The sequence below is a fragment of the Mytilus galloprovincialis genome, chromosome 12 (genome assembly GCF_965363235.1).
Source record: "Mytilus galloprovincialis chromosome 12, xbMytGall1.hap1.1, whole genome shotgun sequence".
NCBI classification, from domain to species: domain Eukaryota; kingdom Metazoa; phylum Mollusca; class Bivalvia; order Mytilida; family Mytilidae; genus Mytilus; species Mytilus galloprovincialis.
The window spans coordinates 40101874-40126414 of NC_134849.1; the positions used below are offsets into that span (position 1 = coordinate 40101874).

General features: G+C 34.5%; 1 protein-coding gene across 3 annotated transcripts in view; it reads left to right on the forward strand.

Annotated features, from left to right (window-relative positions):
- The first annotated feature begins 11197 nt into the window (after positions 1–11197).
- Positions 11198–24541, forward strand: part of LOC143053557 (aquaporin-1-like) — a 75069-nt gene continuing 61725 nt past the window's right edge. The window contains exon 1 of one of the 3 annotated variants that reach the window (XM_076226366.1): positions 11198–11280. The gene's annotated coding sequence lies outside the window, so the exon portion shown is untranslated. Of the gene's footprint in view, positions 11281–15602; positions 15795–19862; positions 19998–24541 lie in introns of those variants that run through there. The other 2 variants (XM_076226360.1, XM_076226362.1) reach the window with 2 other exon arrangements.

The following is a 24541-nucleotide window of genomic DNA, read 5'->3' on the forward strand; positions in this document are numbered from 1 at the left end:
AATTTGATGCATAACTCACAACAAAACAATTCCTTTGTTCACCAATTCATACCTTGATCATCAATTATGAGATGACAAAAAGATACATGTATGTTAATCACTTCGGAATTAAAATTCAATGAATAAAAATTTTCAATAGAAGTGAACATAATTCAGTTATGTTCAGTTACACCTGGATCATGCAGCTTGGTCAATTGATTCCCAAACAAAGATTTGTATGTTTTTTTCGAGTTCTAGAAGAAACAAGGCTTCCCTTTATATTCATGTTTTGTATTACGAATTCTACTGATGCAGGTATAACGTTAAAACGTGTCCTTTTGTAATTTTCATGCCATAAATTGAAAAAGGAAATCCCATTTAAACTGGTTTTTTTTACACCAAAAAACAGGGACGTTCCCTGAAAGCAGGGAATACATGTATCCCACATTTCCTGACTTGTGCCCAACCTGTTCAAAGACAAAGTAGATAGATTTTAAAGCATGAGTCAGACCTTTTTTCTCAAAGTCTTTAAGATTTTATCCTTTAAACAGGAACAGAGGTTAGACACAAAGCAAATCAAGATGCACTCAGCGGATTGAAAGATGCTTCATTTTTTTTTTATTTTCAAAACAAGAATGTGTCCATAGTACACGGATGCCCCACTCGCACTATCATTTTACATGTTCACTGGACCGTGAAATTGGGGTCAATACTTTAATTTGGCATTAAAATTAGAAAGATCATATCATAGTTAACATGTGTACTAAGTTTCAAGTTGATTGGACTTCAACTTCATCAAAAACTACCTTGACCAAAAACTTTAACCTGAGCTTCACACTATTTTCTTCTTTGTTCAGTGGACCATGAAATTGGGGTCAATACTTTAATTTGACATTAAAATTAGAAAGATCATATCATAGGGAACATGTGTACTAAGTTTCAAATTGATTGGACTTCAACTTCATCAAAAAATACCTCAACCAAAAACTTTAACCTGAAGCGGGACGAACGAACGGACGAACGAACGGACGAACGGAGGCACAGACCAGAAAACATAATGCCCCTCTACTATCGTAGGTGGGGCATAAAAAGATCACCCTTGCAAACAAACAAATCGTGTGGGAAAGCATTTTGTTTGTTTTCCTTGATTCCAAATCATGTAGACGCTTCAATGCAAAAATACCTTGATTTAAAACGCTCGTTGACTACAGCATCGGAAAGGTATCCCCAAAACCCAAGATCGTTGACTTCAGCATCGGAAAGATATCACCAATAACCAACATAGCAAAAAACAAAATAGTGGACAAGAATGGCCAATAAAATTTTTCGGGTAGCGGTGATTTTACCGGGTCGGTCGTGTGAGGGGAAACAAACAATATTTTATTTTTGGCCTTACAACCCAAAAAAATTATAGGGATTCCTGTTACAAGAAATACCAGTGTTGCATTACAACCAAAAAAAATATAGGGTCATGCGGCTCAAATTGACTTAAAATGCAGTTGAAAAAGATCGTATATGTTTTTCGCTTAATGAAAAAGGCATATTTTTAATGGCTCCGACGTGCAGAAATGGAAGATATTTTCTATACTTCGTAAAATGTGAATATGATTTTCGGTAATTTTTAAATCTAATTGGATAAGCTTTCGATTAAATGTAATTCCAATCCTGTATCAACCAATCAGAAGCCGTATAGGATTCTATTCTGAGTATCATCTTGGGGTGAAAAACTTGCCGGTAAAATGTAAACAAATAATTATTGCGCTCTTGTAACCAAATTCAGTGCCGCCACTTTCCGTCGTTACTCTAATGTCTTCTCTGCAGTATAACGTAGAAGTCAATAATCCTGAAACAAATTTCACTCTAACTGAAATCTACGGTGTTTAGAAGTTCACCAACTTTTAGAAATAACATACATTGTAAGAAAGTAAGTGAATATGTACCCTGGAAAACTATCTGAGACACTATTTCTATTTGGGTATCATTTGTGTTTCTAGTTGCAGACAGTTTTTAGTAATTACAGTGTATAATTACATACGATTTGTTGTAACAACTTTGCTTACAATTCTGTGATTATCTTTACTTCTTTGAAATTGAAATGTAACCTAAAAGAACAATAACATGTCTTTTAAAAACCACAGTTTAATAGGATTAATAAATAGAAAGAAAAAAGTCAAAATTAAATACACATTTCATCACAGTTGAATTATACGTCTATGTAAAAATATAAAGAATTACAAAAAAGGGCAGATATTTACTATTATTGTTATTAATGGAAAAACACAGCTATAAATCAGTTTGATCACAGATTTTTGTTACATTTTATTACCTTCTTTGTTCGGAAATCATAAAAGGCAGAAAGCGGAACACTATATCCTGATTACGTTACACTCTTTTACCTTCTACAGTATGTAAACAACAGAATACATGCTGGAACAATACATTTTCCTTGGAAATGTGTATATTTGTAATCATAAAATATTTTAAAAAAAAAAAAGTGGAATGGATTCTGCTCATTGATTCAAGGCCGTACAAGGACCAATAGCTTGGTACTGACACGATATATTACAAACCTTTTTAATAAATTTTGAAAATATTTCAACTCCCTCAGGTAAATCGGCCTCTAGAGGAATTTGACTATTTTGTTTATGTCCTTTTTTGTTATATAGCTCCTCAACTGTTTTGTTTCTTATACATCCTTGACTTTAGTCGTTATTTTTAAAGGTAAATCATAAATTCGCGTCGAACGCATGCAATCTATATCGTGTATTTTCATAATTTTTTTTTTATAGTGAACACTTTCGTAAGGGAATCTTAAGTTTGTTTAAAAAATTTATCAACAGACTTGTAATGTAAGAATCTATATTTTATTATTCATATAAAACTAAAACATATTTCGGCACGTGCCAAATGACAAACATGACATAAACTTATTTGTTTATTGAAAGTACAATTAACATTCAATTTGACACATTCCCTGTTTCCCTTCCAAATTTCAGTCAAGGTAAAAAGACCAAACTTCTTTGATTTTCATCAATCCATCAATGTATAATTAGTAAAACTTGCTACTTTATCACTCTTTTTAATTGTAATAACAAATTTATGATTTTGGGGGCGTTTTAATATGCTTATAAATAGCATTCCAAATTGAGATTTGAAAACGAAAAGTTTGAGAAATTTGTTCATCTTAATTTGAAAAATAAAACAAAAGGGATGCTGTTATTAGATTCTGGTACGATATCCCACAATTTGTATTTCCTATATATAATGATTTTCTTTATCATGTTGATAGAGGATTTCTGATCACAAGGAAGCTATTAAACCAAGAGTTCCAAGTGATATAGTTGAAGGCATCCCTTCGTAAGTTTTTACGGACGCCATCGCGAGTTGGTAGACCGTTATCGAATATTTGTTTCACAGATGATATTATGTATGTTTCTCGTGTCGTAACTACAATCTCATCCCCTTTTCTCGTACTATGTTAAATACTGAGTAAGACTTATTCTAATGCAACAACGTTTGTAACGTTCATTTTAATTGGATAACGTCACTTTTTGACAATTGATGCTATGGGACGTACATGCAAGCACAGACGGCATATGACAGATTTTAATTACATGTTTTAACGTTGTTTTCTGTCATTTTCATTAGAATGGAGATAACAATATTGTATTTTAAGCTCCGACGGCATCAATTGGGGATTTGATGGTCGCAAATACCCGTTTACTGTCTCCGTTAACGTCGCCAGTAAACTTAATTTGCGACCATCAAATCCCCAATTGATGCCGTCGGAGCTCAACATACAATACAGCTATCTCCTAATTGGCTGGTTTGTACTAACTTGAGCAACACGCGCGTACGACGGGGCCACATGTGGGGCATGATCTGCAGTGCCTACCCTTTTAGAGAATCCGAGATCATCCCAAGTGTTTTCTAAAGTTCTAGTTGCTCAGTCTTTAGTTTTTTGGGGTTGTGTTTTATGTATTATTGTTTGTCTGTTCATTTTCTTTTTCTCTTTTAGTCATGGCGTTGATAATTTATTTTCGACTTATGAGTTTGAATGCATAGACGGATCCAGGGAGGGGGGGGGGGCTGGGCGGGAAGGGGCGGCCCGGCCCGGCCCCTCTTTCGTGGGAAACTTTGGTTGATTATATATAGGGAATCATTGAAGCATGACTGGAGCGCCCCCCCCCTTTTAGGTCAGTCAGTGGGTCCCCCTGAGAAAAAGTTCTGCATCCGCCACTGGAATGTCTCTCTGGTATCTTTCGTCTCTCTTTTGCACAGCCAAATAAAAGATGGAATTGTTTATTAATAGACCATATTTGTACTAATGAGTAAATTCGGCAGCCCTTCACAGGATCCGGAACATAATCAAAAATATGTAAAAACATCCGATGTGTATTAAGTCGTAAACGATATTTTTTTCAAGTACTACTTCGTGGATGTTACACGTGACGGAACTGCTGCATTTTGGGAAAACAGGAACAGACATTATGGCACTGTTTGTAACAAAGTTTCCAGGGGAAATTATGTTTCTTGGGACAAATATACGTTGACAAAGGAAGCTAGAGTGCAAAGAGACAATTCTAGTCAATTACAGTTTGAGTCCAGTGCACCTGCCACTTGAATACTTATTAAAAATGGTATACATTGTACATTTGCTTGTTATTGTTTTAGGTCCGAAATCCAAAATATGAAATGTTGACAGTTCAAGTTTAGTTTGTTTCTAGTTTTTATGTAAAGTTCAATGAAACTATGACTCGTTTTTGTATATATCGATCATACTTAGTAAACAAATAAATCAATTATGAATTAATTATTCCTGTTATCTACTAAAAATACCCTACCTAATTTGTATGCAGATCTAACATAGATTTATATTGAAAAGTGTAAATGAATATTTCACATTTATCACGTTAATAACTATGAAAGTTCATAAAAAAGATTGTCAGTATGTGTAGAAGTGACCAGTTTGCGTTAGAGTTATCCTTTTTTTTTCAAATAGTTTGAAAACAAAAAATGTGTATAATTCTCAAATTAATCGTATAATCAAACTCTCACAGTAAAAGCTGGCCTGGTTTTTGGTATTGAAATGCATTATCTGATTTTGACATACAAATGAAAGAAACAATTTTTAAAGATCTCGTGTTCAATTAAGAAGACACTGAAAGTACATGTTCTGCTGTTGAAAATAAATGATCAAATGAGTAACAGGAAAACCAAATTGAACATGTACCACGTTTATGCAAATTAAAGTAAAATTCCCGTTCAAGTTTAATATAGGTATTAAATAAAAGTTAATTTTCATCAAAATTTGCATTGTTGAAGGCCGTACCGTACGGTGACCTATAATAGTTGTTAATGTATGTGTCATTTTGGTCTCTTGTGGACAGTTGTTTCATTGGCAATCATACCACATCTTCTTTTTTATATGAACATTTTCACTGACTTTTTTGGTTGATTTCAAGCAAAATCAACGTGTGAGAAAATGGAATATTTTTTTTGGGAATTTTCTGTCGATCTATTTTATACTTAGGCTATCTTTATTTTATTTTGCCAGAAATTGCATGAGTTCAAATTTTGTTTCTAAATCAATTCGATTAACTGGTCAGTTATACCAACTTTCATTTTTGAAATGACCTATGAGCCATAGTAGACAAGTGGGAAAACCCTTCCAATGGACTATCATCGTTTCCTCAAGACCATAGTTTTTTACTAGAAAATGGTGTCAAGGGAGAGCCGAACATTCAATCCCTGAAATTTTCTCTCCGGAACGGGGATCGAACGAGGAACCTTTGTATTAGTAGTCTGGTGCACAAACTATTACACCACGGTTACTTGGTTTGTTGATAAATGATCGACGCAGATCCTAAAAAAAGACATTTCCGGATACAAAAATCATATAGCTGACATTAGCAAAATTCCTACGCTAAATTTGATTAATGTGAAAAAATCATTTACTAAATACTATTCCATATAATACTATTTCAGATCTGCATACAAATTAGTTTGGCGCATTTTAAACAGATATGAATACGAATTATTAATATATAACTAATTAATTTGTTTACTAAATGTGATGGATATAGCGAAAGAGTAATTATTATAGCTGAATTTGAACTTCTCTTAAAAAATAGGGACAAACTAAATAAACAAAGGAAAGTTAAATGTAACATCTTTTGGCTTTTCAAACCATTGGCGGCTCCAGGGGGGGATGGGGGGCTTGGTGGTTCCAGGGGTTGGAACCCTCTTTTGTTTGGCCGATCAATGGATTTGAATGGGAACATATATTTGGAACCCCCCCCCCCCCCCCATTTGTCCTGGATTGGGACTCCCCTTTTTTAAATGGCTATATCCGCCACTGCAAACTTTCTTATGCCAGGTTATTCAGAAATATTGATACGCACTTCTAAAGAGTGCCATCTAATAGATTTATAAGACAAAGCCTAATAGCACATGCCTTCTCATTTCAGAGAGTTAAAATGTCACCAGTAAATTCAGAAACTTATGCATAATAACGATCAATAAATTTGTCAGGGCAACGGTAATAACTGTGAATTCAAAATAATAATTCAAGACGTTTTCGTCATAACCTTTTCTTCTCACCTTTTTCTTAAAGTGTAAATGTTATCACATTGAGAACAACCACCAAAGAAAGACCAGCATTAATTTGATACAGGTAAAAGTGTTTTTAAAATTCTTATTTGAATTGTCAGCTTGAACAATATATGGTTTGTAAAATTAGAGCAGTTGGACTAACGTATCTTGTCATTTATTTAGAATTTGTTTTCATGTTTAGATTTTAACTTTCCTTTTTAAATCTTTTTCTGTTATCCTGAGAACGGGTCACAATTTGTTTTTTAAAGGAACCAATTTAGAAGTTAGTATTATTTTCTGGTAATTTTTCAGAACGAGATTTGTTTTTCACATCGCATGAAAGGAACATATTTCATTAACGAGGACGTTATTACTAGGCAATGAAATTACATTTTTTTTTAAACCGCGATTGGAAGGCATATTTTTAGATTTACCTAAATATTTGAAACTCTAAAACCAGATACAAACCTTGAAGAGCTGATAAAACCGAAAAGGACAAAAAGTATATTCAAACTCGACTATTATGAAAGGAACATCAGGGATATTGATTCATTACAGAAAAATGCATTGAGTTTGTTTGTAATATCTTTGGTTAGCTTGCTAGCTAGCTTACCCGTATAAGGCTATGTTTACTACCCTCCTTTAAGAGAAGACTTATTCGATAGAGATAGACCTGTAACCAATTTATCTGTCTGTAGGACGAGACTACTCCGAAAAGAGGTTAGTATAGTTATCCTCATAATGACTGCACGGTTCAGCTAACAAGCAAGCTAGCCAAAGGTATTACATTCAACTGCACACTCAATGCATTGTTTAGCAAGAATTGCATCCTTGCTTCATTTCGTATAAATAAGACAAACGACATTCAAATGTTGTCAATAAAACAATATCGGTATTGTCATGCCAGAACGGAAGTACCAGCTTCCTTTGGAACAAGATCTATAGAACAAGTTTACATCAATTTTACTTTGAATTGAAGAAATTAAGCAATGCATTGTTTCCTCAAATAATTTTCCAACGTATAAGAAAGATATTCAATTGAAGTTCAGATTTGAATTTAAACATTTTCAATAACAAAAGTGAATTCGGGTTATCTTCCTTTGGCGGAAAGCGATCTTCTAAAGTCAACTTGATTTCCTTCGCTTTGATTTTTTACTATCTTCCTATTGTTATAATTTTTTTATATAAAAGAACAGGCGATAGAAATTCAACTTATTGACTCATTCTTGTTTGATGTTAATGAAACGGAATAACGTTAATTAAGCAAATATCCATACAACTTGTACTATAAAATGTGTGTCAACATCTTTCAATGTCACCATAACAATTTATGAATGTCTTTTTATGAACAAATTGAGGGGTTCATATCAGAAGTCAAATATATAGGCTTTCAGACAAAATTATCCGCCATTCCATCCAAATCTCAACAACGAAGGTTGGTATCGCGATAGGTGAGGTGACCACACCAGGGGTCCAATTTAGCTTTCAGACCACTCGTGTGTACCTGCAATTGTCCTGTATTTACACGAAGCACTTTTAAAACTATGTTAAAATGATTGGACATATCTCCTCTTAGCCGATTACATAATCTCATATATTTTTATGATACTGTAAGATGTAGATATTATCGAATGGTTTTATCCCCCGTAGTCGTTTAAGTTGATGTGTTATGTCTACAATGCAGTGATAAATTCTGATCATATCTTTCCCAATGTCGAGGATCACTTGATAACTTGACATATATACCTAATTTAGGGCATTACAGATACATAAATAGAGAATTGTTTAATATATGTTATAGTTTTAAAATAAGATAACAAATTTCAAAGACTTTTTAGGACTAAGACAATAACAATCAAAACCAAGGAGTAAACAAAGACTCACAAAACCAAAGGACATTTACATCAACAGTTAAAAATAATAAGAAGAAACAACACGAACTCTACTAAAAACCGGAAGTGAAATCAGGTGCTCCGGAAGTTTAAGCATTTCCTGCACCGTATACGGCACCCGTCGTGTTATTTCTTTGTTCAGTTCGGTAATGATGGAAGGTACATTTGTAATCATGACTGAGGAAGAATATCAGATATGATTTCTGACACACTTTTGTCATAATGGCCAATCAGCTCATGATGGCGACCGTAACATTTCTTGAGTGATGACCTTAATTTGATTGATTCATAGCCCTGTCTTTTGAGAAAGTAGTATTCCTCGTTCAACAAAATCAACGTACTTTGATCTAGCTCTAGAGTAACGTATCAATTGAGACACATATACTCCATATGCTGGTGCCGCTGGGATAAAAACGATTGAGCAAGAAAACTTATTAAGAAAACAGTTTATAAGATATTCTGAGGCCAACGCTGACCTGACCTTAGAATGTTTTGTAAGCAGTTTTTTTTAGTACGTGTTCTTGTTCAATCATTTTTAGTCCTAAAGAAAGATGCATGCCATGCATATCTGACCATAGCCCTGGTGTTAAAATAACCGTAACTCAAATAATTCAGCGTCCACTGTCCACTACCATTTTAGGGGAACGGAGTGATTGTATTGATCTGAATATAACGACTGGATTAATTTAGTTATACAACCGATTGAAAGACCAGATGTGCAGTCCAAACACTCAATTATTTAAAAGAATTACTTTCTTTTAATTTTAGTATTCTGTATGATGTGTCAGTAGATGAAGTTGTTACAGCGGATTCCATTGAGTGTGTAGCCAAATGTAATATCTTTGGTTAGCTTGCTTGTCAGTTGAACCGTGAAGTCATTGTTGGGTTAGGTAAACTATCCTACTATAAGAATAGACTAGTCCGACAGAAAACTAATCGATTTGTCTGTTGGACTATGCTACTTCGAAAACAGGGTATTATACCTGACCTAATAATGACCTCACGGTTCAGCTAGCAAGCAAGCTAACCAAAGTTATTACATTTAGCTACACACTCAATGGAATCCGCTGTAATACTTCTTCGGACTGTCCTCTTGGTATCTTCTGTTTCTTCTTTGCATGTTTTTTTAAATGATGATGATATCAGATACTAAAAACATCAAGGCAAAAACAATCATACAACGTAAACGATGTTTTGGTTTGTACCTTTCCTAAGTCAGGAACCTGTTCTTCAGTGATTGTCGTTTTTTTATTTGATTCAGAATTGTTTCTAGCTTCTCGGTTTTAGTATGATAAATTAGACCGTTGGTTTTCCAGTTTGAATTGTTTTACACTAGTTATAGGGCCCTTTAAAGCATCATGTTCAGTGCGAGTCAATGCTTCGTCTGGAAAGCCATACTTTGACCTACATGTATAATTGTTTACTTTTTACAAATTGTGACTTGGATGGCACTCACACCACATCTTCTTATTTCTATAAACAGTTTAGCAGCCAATAAGAATACCCAAGCAATATAAACACCATATAGTATTGATGTGTTTGAACTTTTGATTTTGCCATTTGATTGGGGACTTTCCTTTTTGAATTTTTCTTGGAGATCCGTATTTTTGAGATTTTACTTTTTACCCATAAAACATGTCATTAGGAAACTACCATTTGATTTGTATGGGGAGAAGGGGGAGGGGGCTAGGATTGCCAACACAAAATGCAGGATGACAATTTATGTTTAAAGTCAATATTAACCAAGAGAAAAACCAACACCGAATACATTGGAAAATAAAAAGGCAGCACAGAGATTACAATTATAAAAATGCAAGACAAAACTGTTCATCCTACCCCACCCCCTCTAAAAGATCATATGGTAGCCCCTTAACTCCAGATGAGTTAGTATTTGTTGTTCGATCATTGACACATGCTCCGGTTGGATCTTACCGGTTAATGACTTTCGGTTTTGATCATAGCGACATGTTTGCTTGGTCTACACTGTTTTGTATTGCACTGTCATTTACAAGGTTATATCTGGATTTAATATCAGCTATTTTGAGTCAATTTTAAATAGTCTGAGGGACATTCTGCGAAATCTTTTATATTTTACCTCTAAACATCTGTATAATTGATAAACAGTTTTGAGTTATTATTAAACAAGCTGATAAAAATATGCATTGTTTATTTTCTTTGGTTACATCTTCTGACATCAGAATCTTGAACTGAATTTTAATGTGCGTATTGTTATGCGTTTACTTTTCTGCATTAGCTAGAGGTATAAGGGGAGGGTTGAGATCTCACAAACATGCTTAACCCCGCCGCATTTTTGCGCCTGTCCCAAGTCAGGAGCCTCTGGCCTTTGTTAGTCTTGTATAATTTTCACTTTTAGTTTCTTGTGTACAATTTGGAGTTTAGTATGGTGTTCATTATCACTGAACCAGTATATATTTGTTTAGGGGCCAGCTGAAGGACGTCTCCGGGTGCGAGAATTTCTCGTTGCATTGAAGACCTGTTGGTGACCTTCTACTGTTGTCTGCTCTGTGGTCGGGTTGTTGTCTCTTTGGCACATTCCCCATTTCCATTCTCAATTTTATTTTATTGTAAATTTTATAAACAGTTGTAATGTCAAATATATAAAACTTTACAATCTTTATAAAAGGTCATCAACAAACTATTGTACACATCTGATTTTATCAAATCATGTATATTTTTTGCGGATTTCAGCACTTTTATTTGAGACAAATTGACATTAAAACATTTTACCTCTAGCAAATTTTAAATGTTACAACCTTAAAAAGAAAAACACAAGGACGCTAAAAACTTTATATTGGTAAGTCTAAAATTATTTTAATCAAAAAGTTATTCTTTTGCAGTTTTTTGTATTTGCTCATTGTTGAAGACCATAAGTAATGGTGACCTATAGTTTTTGACCTCTTAAACACATTATTATTTTGCTACACTGTCTTGATATTCTGCATGTTAGTATACTCGAATAAACAGTAATTCACCGACTCTGATCATAAGTCTTGTCGCTTCATGATTGAATCAAACAGTTTTTGTGCTTTTGTTCTACATACAGTTGTAAACCACCCCTTGCAAATGTTTCATGGGCCGTGGTCATTGGCGGATCCAGAAGGGGGGGGGGGTTCCGGGGGTTGAAACCCCTTTTTTATTGAATGCATTTGAATGGGGACAAATAGTTGGAACCCCTTCTCTTTTGTCCTGGGTTGGGGCCCCCTTTTTAAAATGGCTGGATCTGACGCTGGTGGTGCATAGCTTTATTAACATGAAGGGTCCTTTACTTCGCCGCAAGAATATATAAGTACACCCACTACGTGACGTTCAGGTACTATATTTCAGTTCTTAAAGTCTCAGAGTAATATTACTACTTTTAAAAGTAATATTAATATGTTTGAAGTGAAAATCTTTATACTAATTTGCCTTAATTCTAAACATACAGCGTATTTGCCGAAGGAATATGTATTAAAGAGTATAATTTTATATGAAAATGATTTCATCTTAAACTATAAATGTCACAATGGATTATGCAAATATGTTACATCATCTTAACTATAAATGTCACAATGGATTATGCAAATATGTTACATACATGTATATACTGAAAAGGTATTTTGTAAGTTTTTGATGATAGTTGGTTGCTTAACATCCAGTGGCAAATGTTTCATGTATGTTCAGCCTTTTTTTCGTGTTTTCATTTTGTCAACAAAACAGTTGCATACGTATGTTATATATCAGTATGTATGGTCAGATTATGTTTCTGTTTGAGAGAGAGTTGTTCCCCTTTTGTCAGTATTTTGTATTTATGTTTGTGACGTCATCTTTGTCTGATTAAAATGTAGAAAATGGAGAAGATGTGTTTTTATGTGTCCGTATATAATCGTACGTTATTTGTTTACTTTGTTTAAGCTAATGTGAACGTGTTTATCATTTAGCGGTGTGATATTTATCATAAATAAAACCTTATTAAATTTAAGAGTTTAAGGTCTCTGATGATATTATCAAATTTGTATTCAGCTATTTATAATGATATGTTTGTCTAGTAGGAAATGCCATTAATATGTGTGTATCACTGTAATTGTTGTGTGGAAGTAATGCGTGCATAAGGTCATCCGAGGGAGGAGTCCGAGATGCCAGACTTTCGGGTTTGCAGCGTTGATACGTTTGTTTTACAATGGTTACTAGAGTGAGAGAGATTAACTTTATTCATGTAAACTTTCTATTTTGGAAATTATTATATATTGTATTTTTTTTTTATAACACATAAACATATTGACCATTGTAAAAATTTAGTAATTTTTTGTTTTGGGGGCGGGATGTTATATATCAGTATGTATGGTCAGATTATGTTTCTGTTTGAGAGAGAGTTGTTCCCCTTTTGTCAGTATTTTGTATTTATGTTTGTGACGTTATCTTTGTCTGATTAAAATGTAGAAAATGGAGAAGATGTGTTTTTATGTGTCCGTATATAATCGCCTGCATCCATGCTACCAGAGCTATTCCCCTAGTCTGTAATACGTAGCATGTATAGCTAAATTTTATATGGAATTTAACTTGTCATGAAAACATGTTAAATAGTATTCGTTACAGAAATCATAAAGCATGTACCCCAATGTCATATGTCATGCATGTCCATCACTGAACAAGTAGAATTCTTACAAGAACACAGGCTCATACTGCTAAATGGCATAAGCAAAATATTCCGAAAGGGCACTGTAATTACAAGAAAAATACTGAGCGAAACAATCGAGCCATTCGTAGTGCTTGAACAACCCTTTCGATCAATGCTTTTAAATGGGGACAAATGATTAGCCAGATCCCCTTTTCTTTGGTTGAAATCAACATCCCTTTTTAAATGGCTGGATCCCTTACCCCCCCGGAACGTTTCTACAGCAGAAAAATGTTGAGATAATCTTTACGGTGGAACTTTTGAACTGCTAGTTAAAGCAGGGGCCTCGTCAACCCAGTTGTCCAGTACGGCCTCGTCAACCCAGTTGTCCAGTACGTCCTCGTCAACCCAGTTGTCCAGTACGTTGTTCGTCTACAACAACAAGTCATCTGTCAATGTTGAGTTTGGGTCTCACCACCGGCTCTTTGCAAGGTGTGTTCATTCAGATCCTCTTAGAACAAAGCTGACATGTTTTCTACCTTTGCTCACAATATTGCGTCGTTTTTAAGAACCTTTCTTATATTAATAAATAGTATGCCATCATACATGATTTCTCAATAACATTGAAAGAGGGCTTTGATTTATAAAGAAGAGTGCGTTTGAGATATATACTGTAATGACCTTATTGAAACATTAAAAGGTCTAGGTGTAACATTTTATGGACGATTTATTGTGCGTTCATTGCTCCCAAATTTGTTCGGAAGTCAATATTTATGACACTATTTACATTTGAATATATTATAAATTCGGTCACCGTCACCCTACAACTTGTAACTGTTAGTTGTAACAATAAAAAAATTTAAATGTTATTAATAATATCATTATTTATAAAATCGACGGTAACATAATGTTGATCATTACAATCATAAAATGTTAATTCTGTATATTTATTTGACCTTATTTTTAACAATTTAGTTCATGTCAATAATTTATTCTAGAACAAAACTTATCAGTAACAATTGTGTTTTCCCATTGTAAATAGATATAGGAAGCTGTGGTGTGAGTGCCAGTGAGACAAACTCTCCATCCAAATAACAATTCAACAAAAGTAAACCAATGTACGGCCTTCAACAATGAGCCTTGGCTGTTTTGGGTTGATTGATTGTTGGTGATTAACGGCACTTACAGAATTCAACTCTATATCCTGGAGGTCAAACTCACAAAGTTCTATGTTTTAGAACTAAAATATTGGATGAATCAAGTAAAAATTTCTTTTCTTTACAGTTTATAAAAGATTTTCTGAAATACTTTCTCTTTGATATATATTTCGCTTGACTCGTGTGTGTCTATACAGACGAAGAAATCAATAATTCTAAATTTAATGTAGTTTGAAATTCAATCCCCTAAACTGGAAATGATGTTAATTTAGCGCATAGCGTTATTGATCATGCGTGTTTTTTTTGATTCGCATAAATCAGCCATCAAATTGTCTATAGTTGTACATCACCTGAGTGCGAAGTGTTATTGTAATTGATGATTTTTAAAGGATAGTCGGAGGGACCAATTTGAGGGATGTTATTTTATATTCAATAGATAAAAAAAACCTCTTAGAAACTGTTGCTACGACAAATACTTGCCACTGCTCCTGATAAATTACGGCGATAGACATTTATTCAAGGATTAAACAGTTGTGTCTTATGCCTTCTCTACGTTTAGTATTTCAATCAGTAAAAGGAAAAAAGAGTGAAAAAATGATAAATCCAAGAGCCTGATTCAAAATTTATAAGCTATTAATACATTCATTAATTCGATTTCTTTATTCCATTTATCTGCATATTTTATACGCGCAATTATATATTGATGTACCATAAACTACATCAATAAACCATACAATCATTAAAATGTATTGGCCATGATAATACAGCGATTAATATTCGACATATTTCTGGATCAAATAGATATCGTTGTCTGACATTTTACAAACAAATCACACTTTAATCCGCTACGAGTCAAAATAGTTTTCAATTTATATACCGACTTATCAAAGTTGAAAAGTTTTTATTCCTATATTGTCATTCGCATATTTACCATAAATTATGACATTTTACACACCAAACTCACTTTGATCCGCTACGATTTCACATATTTTGTAGTTTGGCAAATTATCAAAGTCGAAAAGTTTTTTTCCGAAATGTCATTCGCATATTTATCGTAAACTATGACATTTTTAAACACCAGTCTCACTTTAATTCGTTTCTATTCAACATACAATGTAGTTTGCTCTTTGTGTGCCAATTTCTTTTTTACTTTCCTATATTGTCATTTATATATTTTAAGTTAATTATGACTAATCGAGTGACCCACTTTATATATATTTTTTTATTTCAAAGGGTATGAAAAGTTTTTATTTCTCACAGAAGGCAGAAAAGGTTGCATATGTTGATTATGTGTCCTTCTATATAGGCACACCTTAAAGACATTTAAGATTGTTATCATAAACTGATAATATATTGGTTGGACTATTATAAATCTTTACCTCCTTGGTGTTTAATTCGTATCACCTCTAATTTGCCCACTGCAAGGATTAATTTTCTTTCACATCAAGTGCATAATATACTTATTTATAACAGAGACGACTTTGGATTTCGTCAATTTCATAAAGGAACATATTATACGCATTTTTGATATTTCATACTGCAGAAATTTAAAATTAGAAGGTAAGTTCTTAATGCAACACTTTTATCTCTGTGCGATAACTATTTTGATTTTTTCTAAAAATCGTTTCATCTTGAAAAAAATCTTTGTAAAAAGATCCCACAAAATATGGGTAATCCCACAGTGTGTTTGCGTCTGTGTCATGTCATGACCTTTTGGCTTTTGATAGTCTTGTATGTTTTTTTTTAATAGTTCATTTACATGTTGTTTAGGTGAATATAACGTCAATTTTCACTAAACTAGTACACATTTTTATTTAAGTGCCAGCTTAAGCCTACCTCTGGGTGCTGGATTTTCTCGCTGCGTTGGAGACCCATTGTGGCCTTCTGCTAGTATCTGCTCTTTGGTCGGGTTGTTGTCTCTATGACATATTCCCCATTTCCATACTCAATTTTAATTAATTTCATAAATATAAAATTTTAAAGGACTAATTGAAGTGAAAACAAACGCCTATTTTTATTTTCTTTTGCTCGACACTGTACGTAACTAGACAAACTTGCCGTAGAAACAAACAAACGAAACTGTCTGCATACAATCTGGATATTTTTGTGGAGTTACAACGACCAGAAAAATCGTATTTATATAATATTTTTTTTTGAAAATTAAATTCACACAGTTTAAAGATTAGAACAATATAATGAGCCATAAAGTCTGAATAGTTGCTTGACCTTGCAAGTTGGTATACAATGTACTTCCGTTTTTGTTTTAATTTGTTTTACTTTGCGTTATTTACTTTATATACTATTGAAAGCTAGATGATATGGCAAAAAAAGTTTTCAAGCTTTTTCTATGACGTGCTTAAAAAAATACAATAGCTGCCAAAACTTAAAAGTATGAGAAAAAAAAATATATTGAAAAGAATCAGTCTAGTTTCGTACTTACTGATTCCCGATGCAGTTTACATTAGAAATGTTTTCGTAACAAAATTGTTTAAACCTGGGGCCGTGTCATCGAAATGTCCTAAGATTTGTCTTAAGATATATCCTAAGACAAATTGTAGGTCATCTTATGACTGTCTAATGATATATCTCAGACTGTACATCGAAGGTATCCTAAGACAATCTTAACAAAGATGTCCTATCGTAGTCCTAAGTGAAATTTTCTCGCCGTAATATATAATGTAAAAAATATAAATTATTTTAACAAGAATATACAAAAAAGTAGGATTTCAGTATGTTACATTTGCACACATATTATGCTTAAACATAAATCTTATATTCAAAACATAAGTCCAAAAATATCTTTAATCAAGTAAAAGGAAGAAATTTTGAAGAAATTTTATTCGTGCTCTACCTTAACCCTACAAAATGAGTAAGAAGAGACGTCCGAATTTTACAGACAAAGACGTTAAAATTCTACCTACAGATTTATTTAATTTAATTTTTACTTTTATTTCATTTTAACTAGAATATACAAAAAATCTATAATTTTCATATGCTAGGACATCAAAAAGTTATCCTTAAAGTGAAAATGGTCTTAAGAGGTTCCTAAGACAGTTTATTAGTAGTCCTAAAGATGGGACCAACATTAGGACATCTCCTAAGATAAGATCTTTTCGATAACGCGGCTAAGAGCACAAAAAACTCCTAAGATGGTCTTAGGACATGTCTTAGTTCTTAGACACCTTCGATGACACGGCCCCTGCATTGTCATTTGGCATTGGTCTACATTCTCAGAACGTAAAAAAAATTGTATGACAATACATTTTCAAGCAACAACTTTTTTTCCCATTTGTATCTAGTAAAAAAGCTATATGATTGATTGTTGACTATTGAATACACAGTTGCAATGGTTTCATACATATTCATAGAACGCGAAGAAATATGAACTAATCTTATATGTTTGTTCTGCAAAGTGTGTCCTCTGTAAAATAGGTAGGAAAATTAGTATATCATCGTAAAACGCAGCTACATGTATGTAGAAAATGTCCTTGCAAACGCCGACCTAAACAGACCTAAAAACCCATTGCAATATTGTCCCAACCAAGGTTAAGACGAAGAGAGCGTCCCTGCACGATGCATTGAGATTTAACATTATAATTTCGATTGAACGGGACAATGTATTTATGCATCTCGCGATCGCGAAGCCATTTTCAAATGCGCATATATATCCATACATGTTGGAAAATTTTGAGATTATAGAGTTACAATGTAGTCGCAGATTTTGAAGGAATGCCTTTTTGTACCGTTTCATGCTTATTTATTTGGAGACGACGAACCCGTTTTAAACAATGACTCTACATTCGATTCAAATCAACGACTCTACATTCGATTCACATCGATTACTCTACATTCGATTCACATCGATTACTCTACATTCGATTCACATCGATTACTCTACATTCGATTCCCATCGATTACTCTACATTCGATTCACACCGATTACTCTACATTCGATTACTCTACATTCAATTCCGATCTATTACTCAACATTCGATTCCCCTCGATTACTCTACATTCGATTCACATCGATTACTTTACATTAAAAAAGTTGACTTTACAAAATAGTGAACGACTTTACAAAATAGTGAACGACTTTACAAAATAGTGAACGTTGATTAATGCATGATCATTTAATGTAGGTCCTGAAATCTAGAACGAAGTTTATAATGCACTTCTATAGAGTAGTAAAATATAACTTTCCATTCATACATTCTCATATTTAGTTAGATTTTTTTTGTGTCAAATTTGATGATGATGGATAGCTGTTATTTACGTCAAGTGTCAAATCTATAAATTCATGTTCAGGACGATTTAAAAATGATTCCTGCTTTGCACTTGACCAACGAAGTTAGCAGGATGTTTACCTTAGTAACATAACTAGTCTGCATGATATATGTCACCTTGCCCTGACATAGTATTATTCTGACCATTTTCTCTGCCATTACTCCCTTATCACGTGATAAACATTGGAGCAGGAAACACACACACCAACACACATTTGAGATTCTTTCAAAATTGGTTTGACCCGGCTTGGGATCACATCCGTAACCCCCTGTACTCAGGGCGAGCACACGACAGTTCTTTTGAACTTGACCTTTTTAAAATATCATGGATTTAATTTGTATAAGTTTAAAATATAATTATAAATCAAGATACTGAACTCTGGATACTTAAATTCAGGTAAATATTGACGTTTTTGACGATTGTTCTGAACATGCATGAAATAGTTGACACTGGACGTTAAGCAACCAACAACCAATGAATAGACTCTTGACAAAATACTGTGTTTGTATATTCCTTTTTATTGCAATTGCTTAGATGTCTAATACATGGCATGGCCAACTATATACAGTGAAAGCTGTTTAAACAGAACCTCTTCGGGACTTCAGATTTTGTTCGGTTTTGGACTACATTTGTGTATGTTCGGTTTTATCAGGTTCACAATGCATACAATGTGATATGACGGTGCTAAAGAACATGTTTGGTTTCTACAGGTTTTCGGTTTATGCAGGATTCGGTTTAGCCAGGTTTCACTGTATATTTCAAAATTGTCTACTTGTTCTAGCTCTCTCACAGATTGATTGGCGTGTTATCTTTATTCTTGCGAGTGTCATATAAAGATGTATTAATAGTTATTAGAGCATTAGAACATGACACATTTTTAACTACAAAGTATTTAAGCTACATTTGTATATCAAAATAAACTAGAAACGATACATTGCATACACATTTATTTATTACACTAGAATATTACGTTTGAATGTTAGTAAATTGCGCAATATTATTGAGTTCATTTCGTATGCACGAATTCAGTCAAAAAAAAAAAAAAAATAAAAAAGATATTACCCTTTAAAATATCTTTGTACGAATTGGTGATCATTTATAATGTTATACTATACCTAGGTTGCAGAATAAAATTGAGAATGGAAATGGGGAATGTGTATATATACATGTAAATTTATAAGAATTTATATTACATTATCATAAAAATTACATCATACAATATATGAGAAAATTCTTATCACTAACTTCAGAAGTATGTTCAATAAATGTTTTGTCTTAATTCCAATTGATTTAAAAAAAAAATGACGTGGATGTTGTAACATCACGTGACCACATATTTGTTAAAGGAGAATAAGTGAAAAATAATAGACTTGTTTCATTCGTGAATATATTGTATCTTTTACACCCTTAAACAAGTTTGACTACTGAAGTTACATTATGTATTATGCTTTTTACATTTAACCCATCAATTCTATAAAGGTAAGTTGTTTGTATTTTCACCTTTCAAATGCGACGTAAAATATTTTGAATGCACTTTGATATTACATCTGATTCAATAGAATGTTAGTAAATTGGATAATATTATTATGTGCATTTCGTTTTCACGAAATTATGTCCGTTAGTTTTCTCGTTTGAATTGTTTTACATTTGTCTTTTCGGGGACTTTTATATATCTGACTTTGCAGTATGGATTTTACTAAAAATGAAGGCGATACGGTAACCTATAGTTGTTAATTTCCGTATCATTTGGTCTCGTGAGGAGAGTCGAGACATTAGCAGTCATACCACATTGTCTTAACTTTATAAAGACATCTATATCGTCGGATATAAAAAGAACGTAGGATCCTTGAGAATGCTTCTAAACGACCACGTTCTAAGTATTTACAGAAACCATCACAATAACTGTTTGACAAGCCTGTTGCTGGCCTATTATAAGGTCAATATTTGCCGATTTTAAATGACAACTCATTTTCAAATGATCATCAAATTAATGCTACAAACCATCATTCCCGTCGAACATCTGCGTACAACCTATCTTGAAAATCTCTTTATTCATTATAGCGGTCGAATCTGAAAAACTGATGAGCAAATGTCTTTATTCAAATTATTGGGAATGGAAAGTTGACAATAAGGAGCATAGAAAGACATTAAACATGATATCGCACAAAGTCATACATTGCGACATATTGCCCTGTTATAATTTATCATGTTGACTGTGTGAAGACCTTTCTGTTTTCTTACTCTTTAATGCAGCTTGCAAGTGGAATATGTTGTTTGACCTGCACTTGATAAAATCGTGGATATTTCTTTCTAAAAGGACCATCGAGTTACACAAATAAAAGTGGGTAGGAATGTTCTACATAAGGACGCTTCAAAAAGTTTATGTACTGTAACAATTAATGCCATACGAGGGGTGTCAATTGCTTTGTTTTTGACACTCGTGCACTTATTTGCAGGAAGAAATGTATTAAAAATAGAAAAAATGAAAATGACTAAGGACACTGAATCACTAGTAGACTATGAAATTATATATTTTTTTACTTCCCTTTTGAAGTTAAAGAAGTCTCAGTTATAAGTCTTAGTCTTTTCCTGCGCTACTGTATATGAATTCAAAAATTGATAAATTAATTTGATGACATAATATTGGATTAACTTAACACAAAAGCAAGGCTTATAAAAGCTTTCAAATACATATAGAATAAAGCCAACTATCACACGAGAGAGTGCATGTAATTTAATGCATTGACAAATATCGATTGCGAAACAGAAAGTGCAACTGTAAGCTTTTGTATAATGTATGCAATGCGATGTAATGGGATTAGCATATACAGTGAAATCTGGCTAAACCGAATCCTGCATTTATAACCGAAAACCTGTATAAACCAAACATGTTTGTCAAATTGTATGCGTTGTGAACCTGATAAAACCCAACATCGGCCAAAACAGAACAAAATCTTAAGTCCCGAAGAGGTTCGGTTTAAACGGGTTTCACTGTCTAATAATTTTCTCTTTGACAAAATATATCACAACACTTTATAATGCTTTGAAATAGATTAATAACAAATAGTAGATATATGCACTTAATTTATATAGTATTTCTTATTTTGTCAGTTAAAATTGAAATCATTTTTGTGACTTAACAATTTATTCACAACATGTTTGAGGGTAGACAAATTAGCAGAGGAATCAGTCGTCTGGGTTCCAGTCTTCGGGGTTCCAGTCGTCTGATTTCCATAATTTATGCATATGCTGTTGACGATTGATGTTCGTTTAAATCGGTCAATGTCTTTGGATATTTATTTAGATCATGAGTTACTTTCTTACTTTAATACTAGTACCTTTACCCAACGTACTTATATGAGTCAATACAACATACAATCTTCGATAATTGAAAATGTGCGTACCATGATATGTTGAAAACTAATATGAATTGCCGAAAAGAAACGAAATAAAAAGTTTGCCAGATTTTGATATAAAATGGTGAATTAACTCTTTCTTTTTTCTTCGAGCCTTGGTGGCCGAGTAGTCTAAGTAGATACTACTGTAATCCCTAGTCAGTGAGGTGGCCGAGTAGTCTAAGTAGATACTACTGTAATCCCTAGCCAGTGAGGTGGCCGAGTAGTCTAAGTAGATACTACTGTAATCCCTAGCCAGTGAGGTGGCCAAGTAGTCTAAGTAGATACTTCTGTAATCCCTAGCCAGTGAGGTGGCCGAGTAGTCTAAGTAGATACTACTGTAATCCCTAGTCAGTGAGGTGGCCGAGTAGTCTAAGTAGATACTACTGTAATCCCTAGCCAGTGAGGTGGCCAAGTAGTCTAAGTAGATACTACTGTAATCCCTAGCCAGTGAGGTGGCCAAGTAGTCTAAGTAGATACTACTGTAATCCCTAGCCAGTGAGGTGGCCGAGTAGTCTAAGTAGATACTACTGTAATCCCTAGCCAGTGAGGTGGCCAAGTAGTCTAAGTAGATACTACTGTAATCCCTAGCCAGTGAGGTGGCCGAGTAGTCTAAGTAGATACTACTGTAATCCCTAGCCAGTGAGGTGGCCGAGTAGTCTAAGTAGATACTACTGTAATCCCTAGTCAGTGAGGTGGCCAAGTAGTCTAAGTAGATACTACTGTAATCCCTAGCCAGTGAGGTGGCCAAGTAGTCTAAGTAGATACTACTGTAATCCCTAGCCAGTGAGGTGGCCGAGTAGTCTAAGTAGATACTACTGTAATCCCTAGCCAGTGAGGTGGCCGAGTAGTCTAAATAGATACTACTGTAATCCCTAGCCAGTGAGGTGGCCGAGTAGTCTAAGTAGATACTTCTGTAATCCCTAGCCAGTGAGGTGGCCGAGTAGTCTAAGTAGATACTACTGTAATCCCTAGCCAGTGAGGTGGCCAAGTAGTCTAAGTAGATACTACTGTAATCCCTAGCCAGTGAGGTGGCCGAGTAGTCTAAGTAGATACTACTGTAATCCCTAGCCAGTGAGGTGGCCAAGTAGTCTAAGTAGATACTACTGTAATCCCTAGTCAGTGAGGTGGCCGAGTAGTCTAAGTAGATACTACTGTAATCCCTAGCCAGTGAGGTGGCCGAGTAGTCTAAGTAGATACTACTGTAATCCCTAGCCAGTGAGGTGGCCAAGTAGTCTAAGTAGATACTACTGTAATCCCTAGCCAGTGAGGTGGCCGAGTAGTCTAAGTAGATACTACTGTAATCCCTAGTCAGTGAGGTGGCCAAGTAGTCTAAGTAGATACTACTGTAATCCCTAGCCAGTGAGGTGGACGAGTAGTCTAAGTAGATACTACTGTAATCCCTAGCCAGTGAGGTGGCCGAGTAGTCTAAGTAGATACTACTGTAATCCCTAGCCAGTGAGGTGGCCGAGTAGTCTAAATAGATACTACTGTAATCCCTAGCCAGTGAGGTGGCCAAGTAGTCTAAGTAGATACTTCTGTAATCCCTAGCCAGTGAGGTGGCCGAGTAGTCTAAGTAGATACTACTGTAATCCCTAGTCAGTGAGGTGGCCAAGTAGTCTAAGTAGATACTACTGTAATCCCTAGCCAGTGAGGTGGCCGAGTAGTCTAAGTAGATACTACTGTAATCCCTAGTCGGTGAGGTGGCCGAGTAGTCTAAGTAGATACTACTGTAATCCCTAGTCAGTGAGGTGGCCGAGTAGTCTAAGTAGATACTTCTGTAATCCCTAGCCAGTGAGGTGGCCGAGTAGTCTAAGTAGATACTACTGTAATCCCTAGCCAGTGAGGTGACCAAGTAGTCTAAGTAGATACTACTGTAATCCCTAGCCAGTGAGGTGGCCGAGTAGTCTAAGTAGATACTACTGTAATCCCTAGTCGGTGAGGTGGCCGAGTAGTCTAAGTAGATACTACTGTAATCCCTAGTCAGTGAGGTGGCCAAGTAGTCTAAGTAGATACTACTGTAATCCCTAGCCAGTGAGGTGGCCAAGTAGTCTAAGTAGATACTACTGTAATCCCTAGTCAGTGAGGTGGCCGAGTAGTCTAAGTAGATACTACTGTAATCCCTAGCCAGTGAGGTGGCCAAGTAGTCTAAGTAGATACTTCTGTAATCCCTAGCCAGTGAGGTGGCCGAGTAGTCTAAGTAGATACTACTGTAATCCCTAGTCAGTGAGGTGGCCAAGTAGTCTAAGTAGATACTACTGTAATCCCTAGCCAGTGAGGTGGCCAAGTAGTCTAAGTAGATACTACTGTAATCCCTAGTCAGTGAGGTGGCCGAGTAGTCTAAGTAGATACTTCTGTAATCCCTAGCCAGTGAGGTGGCCGAGTAGTCTAAGTAGATACTACTGTAATCCCTAGTCAGTGAGGTGGCCAAGTAGTCTAAGTAGATATTACTGTAATCCCTAGCCAGTGAGGTGGCCAAGTAGTCTAAGTAGATACTACTGTAATCCCTAGTCAGTGAGGTGGCCGAGTAGTCTAAGTAGATACTACTGTAATCCCTAGCCAGTGAGGTGGCCGAGTAGTCTAAGTAGATACTACTGTAATCCCTAGTCAGTAAGGTGGCCGAGTAGT